Source organism: Aquarana catesbeiana, linkage group LG03 (assembly GCF_042186555.1).
Source record: "Aquarana catesbeiana isolate 2022-GZ linkage group LG03, ASM4218655v1, whole genome shotgun sequence".
NCBI classification, from domain to species: domain Eukaryota; kingdom Metazoa; phylum Chordata; class Amphibia; order Anura; family Ranidae; genus Aquarana; species Aquarana catesbeiana.
The window spans coordinates 674,718,996-674,725,388 of NC_133326.1; positions in this window are offsets into that span (position 1 = coordinate 674,718,996).

Below are 6,393 nucleotides of genomic sequence, written 5' to 3' on the forward strand. Positions count from 1 at the left end.
TATCACATAAAATCCCAATAAAATACATTTACGTTTTTGGCTGTAACATGACAAAATGTGGAAAATTTCAAGGTATATAAATACTTTTTCAAGGCACTGTACAAACTCGAAGACATTGCCCTAAATGATCACTTCGTGGAGGCTTAGGATTCCATATTAGCCCAGGTGATGCCACAGTGTCTGGTGTAATTACGGCAAGTTTAGAGTCATCTCACATGATCTCCTTGAAACTGGGTTACACTAACACTCATTTTGACCACAGAACTGAAGGCCTCTTGAGCCCCCTCCCTAGGCAAAGAGAGCTTTGACTGATGGGGGCATGGCCAGGTGCCGGACAAGGCAATGATTGGTTGAAACATGGGGGATGGCCCTACTTAAAATTGGCTTATGCCCCCGCTCTGATAAAGACTTATGCTGCACATACCACTTAAGATGTGAAGGAGTGAGCCGTGCTGGTCTAGAACTGTGATATCGCATTTATTACCTGCTTCCCTCAGTTCCTGGCTGGACTCTTCTCCCATCCCTGGTGGGCTCTCCACGTTCTTCATGCAGCAGGGCATACTTCAGGCTAGTGTCAGTAAGAGGAGGAGGAGGAGGAGGGAAAGCAGCTGGAGCCACTGAGCCGCCTGTGTATGCTGGTCCGGGTCCCTGCCTGTGAAAGAGGTTAGGGGACGGACACTCATGTGTGTGCACGGGTCAGACCATCAGACTAACGGTGGAGCCAGAGCCAGTGTGGATGACAGCTGGGAGCCACTGTCACACTTGCGGAGCCGGTGGACTAGACTCTTATCTTGTCAGTGAGAAAGGCTGAGGAGGTGGCGGACCCTGTGAACAGGGGGTGTCACGCGGCTGAGACAGCGGCGGAGCCGGTCGGGAGACATGAAGGGCAGGGAGGCAACGAGGCTGTCGGCCATATGGAAAAGCCTTTCAGGGGACTAAAAGAAGCAATGAAGGTGGTGGAGGTTTTGTGAACTGGGAAAAGCTCGCAGTGAGATCCTCTAGTGGTGCAGAGAGGTGGAGGACTGAAGATCGGCAACGGGTAACCCTCTTTCTCTGCTACTGTCAGCATTATCATCTGGGCAAGTGTGAACTGTGCATCTGAAGGCTCGAGTCTGCATAAGATTTCTATATTCGCTCTCCTAGCGATTGTTTACATCTACATACCGAGTCTATATTTGCATTCTATGTTTGCTTCTGCTTTGTTTCTGCTTTGCTAGCTACTGTCTATCCTGCTTAGACATTTTTAATTGAAACTATTATATGCAAATGTGAGTTGCACATCTGAAGGTACTTTTGAGGTAACTTGAAACCTGGAACTTGAATAATAACTTGAACAACAATTGAAATAATAGTCTGAACAGCAAACACAATTTAACCTGTAAATCTACTTTGCATCCTTATCTGCATGTTTTTTACTTGAATAAACATGGGTAGAAAGTGCGTAAAAACCAACCAAGTAGATAGCCAGAATTGTAACTCCATAAAAATGTACATGGTACAGAACAAAGTTGATCAAAGATCGGAACAAGAAGCGGAAAGAGTGGAGGGAATAATTTCCTCCCCAGAGGGTCAAATGAAGAAAAATAACGGATCTGGCGAAGAAGAAATGGAAAAAATTCAGCAGAAAGATAAGCCACAATCGCTAATGGAAAGAGAAAAAGATCTCGAGAGCCTACAGGCATTTCCTACAAAGCAGGATATGGCTGAGATGATGTCACACTTAGAATGCACGATCAAAAGAGAACTGAATGCCACCAGGATGGATATACAGAATGTATTACAAAGGGTTGAGGAATCTGAAATACATCTCGATGAACATAAAAAAGCGATTTTGGAACTGCAGGCAAGGGCGGACCCAGATTGGCTGGAAATTAGAAATATCCGATACAGGTTGGAAAACCAAGAGAACCGCAATAGACGGAATAACTTAAGGATTCGCGGACTACCAGAGTCCGTGAAAAATGGCGATTTAGAAAAAACGGTCTGCGAGGTGTTCAATAAAATACTGAACAAAGAAATAACATCTCCTATACGCTTTGAAAGAGTCCATAGGATACAAAAGACAAATCTGTCATCAACAGAAACCGCAAGAGATGTTATAGCGAGATTTTTTGAAAAAAGACACAAGTCCATCAAGTCCAACCTATGTGTGTGATTATATGTCAGTATTACATTGTATATCCTTGTATGTTGTGGTCGTTCAGGTGCTTATCTAATCGTTTCTTGAAACTATCAATGCCCGCTCAAACACCCACTACATCAGAAGGCCATTGAACAAGCTTTAAAGGAATACATATCAATTAATAATACAACAGACATCTCCCCAATAACACTGTGGGAAGCTCATAAGCCTGTCTTGCGTGGTACAATACAAAGACAAATGGCACTATTTAAACGGGAACGCAAAAATCTAGCAAAAAAACTAGAACTCAATTTTAATGCAGCCTACATATCATTTCAAGATAATCCATCCCAGAGTACAAAATCTCATCTGGAAAAATCTAGATTGGAATACGATCTATTTCTCACTGAGTCAGTTGATAAATCCCTCAAACGCTGCAAACACAATTTCTACATGAATACAAACAAACCAGGTACATATTTGGCTCGGGCATTAAATTCAACTAACAAATCTTTCAAACCAATACGTTTGAAATTATCAAAAAATGTTTACACTTGTAATCCAGTTAAAATAGTCCATAAATTTCACTCACATCTCGCTACTTTATACAAGACAAACAATGAATTTAATCCTACAGAGGCTGAATCCTTCTTCTCAAAAATAACCTTACCTGAGTTATCTCAGAATCAAAAAAGCAGTTTGGATGAGCCTATAACTATAGATGAAGTTGCTAACGCCATAAAAGACCTAAAACTTAACAAAAGACCAGGCCCAGACGGCTACTCGGCTTTATACTATAAAACATTCTCAGAAATACTCTCTCCCATTCTCACTGAAACTTTTAACAAACTTCTAGATGGACATTCTTTTCGGCAAGAAACACTAATGGCAATTGTTTGTATGATCCCAAAACCCCTTTCTGATGATACTTCCTGTGTGAATTATCGGCCTATCTCTCTGTTAAACCTCGATATTAAATTATTAGCAAAAATAATAGCAAAACGCCTCAATAGCATTATAGGAAAATTAATACATAGAGATCAAGTAGGCTTCATGCCAAATAGACAGGCAGGCGATATTATACGCAGGGCAGTGTTATTGGCACATATTGCTAAAAAACGGAAAATCCCTTTATGTTTTCTATCTCTCGATATTAAGAGGGCATTTGACACAGTATCCTGGCAATATATGCAATATTCATTACAAAAATGGGGTTTTGGACCCCACTTTTTATCATGGATCAAAGCATTATATAATAAACCCAAAGCCTATATAAAATATGCTGGATACAAATCTGAAGCCTTTAATATCGAAAGAGGTACCCGACAGGGTTGCCCATTATCTCCCTTATTATTTGCCCTTCTACTCGAACCCATGGCCCAATACATCAGAACAAACCAAACTATAACTGGCATTGAAGTAGGAGGTATTACACACAAATTATGTATATTTGCAGACGATATATTACTTTTTCTATCATCACCACAGGTCTCTGGTCCTAACTTAATACCAGCTCTTGATGGATTTGCAGCCCTATCCGGCCTTATGATTAATCCTAAGAAATGCCTAGTGCTTAATATTTCACTCACAAACATGGAATTGATCCCGGCTAGGGCTGCACTCCCATTCACATGGGCAGAAAAATCAATCCCATATCTTGGAATTCATTTAACAGCATCTCATTCTGACTTATTCTCAACCAATTATCCTCCTGTATTAAGACAGATCACAAATCTAATAAAACAATGGTCGCAACTTCCTTTATCCTGGATAGGGAAGATTAATGCAATCAAAATGACTATTCTACCCAAATTGCTTTATCTATTCAGAGTCCTCCCTATTCCAATTCCTTCCTATTTTTTGAGAATAGTACAAAAAAGAGCAACTTCGTTTATATGGGGCTCTTCTAAACCACGTATACCTATACACACACTACATCTTCCCAAAAATAAAGGAGGCCTGGGATACCTTAATTTTACTAACTACTACAGAGCAGCACATTTGGCCAGTCTGTCCAAATACCATGCAAAACAGGAAATCCCATTATGGGTATTTATAGAGGCTTCAGAAAATGACCCTCTATTAATATCAAATTTATTATGGCTTGATCCTAAAGACCGCTTTAAAATTCATAATCCCATAACTAAACACTTCTTATCTCTCTGGGATAAACTAAAAACCAAATATCAGTTACAATCTCCACACAATCCTCTCCTTTCTTTTATCAGAAATCCGGCCTTTTATCCGGCATGGATCTACCCAAATTCTTTTAAAGCTTGGACAACATCAGGCATTCAGACACTAAGTGACTTCATAGCATCTAAATCATTCCTTTCATTCCCATCGCTTAGAGAAAAATACGATCTACCAAACTCTGAGATATTTAGATATCTCCAAATCAAAAATTTCTATACACCATTCCTAAAGGGGGATACACCATTATCCCAATTATCCATTTTTGAATCAATCTGTACAAAAGATCCATTTGCTAAAGGTACAATTTCATCACTTTATAATCAATTATATGGAGTAGCAAATCTTAATAGACCCTCTTACGTTCAGAGGTGGGAGGAGGACCTGGGACGAACTTTAGAAGACACGGACTGGTCTAATATATGGCTCACATCTAAGTCATCTTCACCCAACATCTTAGCACTGGAGACAAATTATAAAGTCCTAACTCGCTGGTACCTTGTACCTGCTAGAGTGGCAAAATATTCACCTAATACCTCAACTCTTTGTTTTCGAGGATGCCCAGAAATAGGCACATATTTACACATATGGTGGACGTGCCCAGTAATCCAAACCTTCTGGAAGGAAGTCTTCGTGATTGCATCTAAAATATTTAAAAAAATAATACAACCAGATCCATATTTAATTGTACTTAATCTAAAACCGGAATGGTTAACACTCTCTCAATTCAAACTTATGATCCAACTAATAACGGCTGCAAAACAAACAGTGGCCAAGGCATGGAAATCTCCTACATTGGTACTAGCAGAAACAATTCACAGAATGAATAATACAATGTCCCATGCTAAGATGGTAGCCATCGATCAAAATCAAATTCCAAAATTTGAAAAACTTTGGCATCCTTGGATAAAACAACAGTTCCTGTCAAATTTCAATGACTCTGTCCTGTTGCCATGGTAACAGATTAAATGACTTACAGAGACACCCATTCTAAGGCTTCAAAGAGAACTAAAAAGAATAATAAACTGACGAGCGGGACAACCTTGTGGACCATACCTCTACCTTTCAACCCTTTTTCTTCTTTCTCTTTCCTTTTCTCCACCTTACGATTAAAGCTCATTATCAGAATTTATTTGACCTATATACACTCTACTTGTAAACAATATGTATAGTAGGTATAAATCATTTAAATACCTACAAAAGTAACTAAGGAAATGATATATATCTTTAATTTAGGTTTACGTGAACCCAATGTTTAATATTTGAAATTTCATGATATTTACCTATATAAACCCTACTGTAAAACAATGAGCTTACTTTATAGATCCTTGTAAACTTACTTTATGTATCTTTATGTATCTTTATAACATTGTATACTCAATAAACTTCTTTTGACAAGGAAACATGAAACTGGAGTTCTTACACAAACAGCATGAGAGAAAACAAGCCATTGTAATATATTTATGCAAGCTGGACCCAGTAATGAAGGGTTCACCCCGATATATCAGAGCTGCAGCTTTTATGCAAAGGTGCTATTAGACAAAGTTAGATATTGTTTTGGTCAAACATTTAATTTTTAATGGTCCGACATTCTGTGCAGCAAATATACAGCTAACTTAATGTTTGTCTAATGAAAGGTTTAAAATATGAGTTTGTTTATGTACAAATCTAACAATGAAAAATGCGTACATTTATTCAAAAGAAAGGAAAAGACACATGTGTTAAATTGATGACGTAGGAATCAGCTGCTGTGAGCCCTGTGCAGGACACACTCCCTGAAGACCCAGATATTACATTTTTTGTAGATTTGAGTATGCAGTTTATCACCCAGAAGGATACTCTGTATTCAAAGTCATTGGATCCTTTTTCCCCAGCTCAAGAAGCAGAGCTCCATGTTTTAGCAAAGCCTGTGAGCTATAAAAAAGAGTGTGTATTTATATAGATAGTCGAGATATAGAGAGCTTTTGGTTCCATTTGAAGGGCCAGAAGTTTGTTTTTACTTCGGCAGGTAAACCAATAAAGCATGCCAAGTTAATTTGATTGGCTGTTTTCAGCCTTCCAGGTTCTTGCTGAGGTAG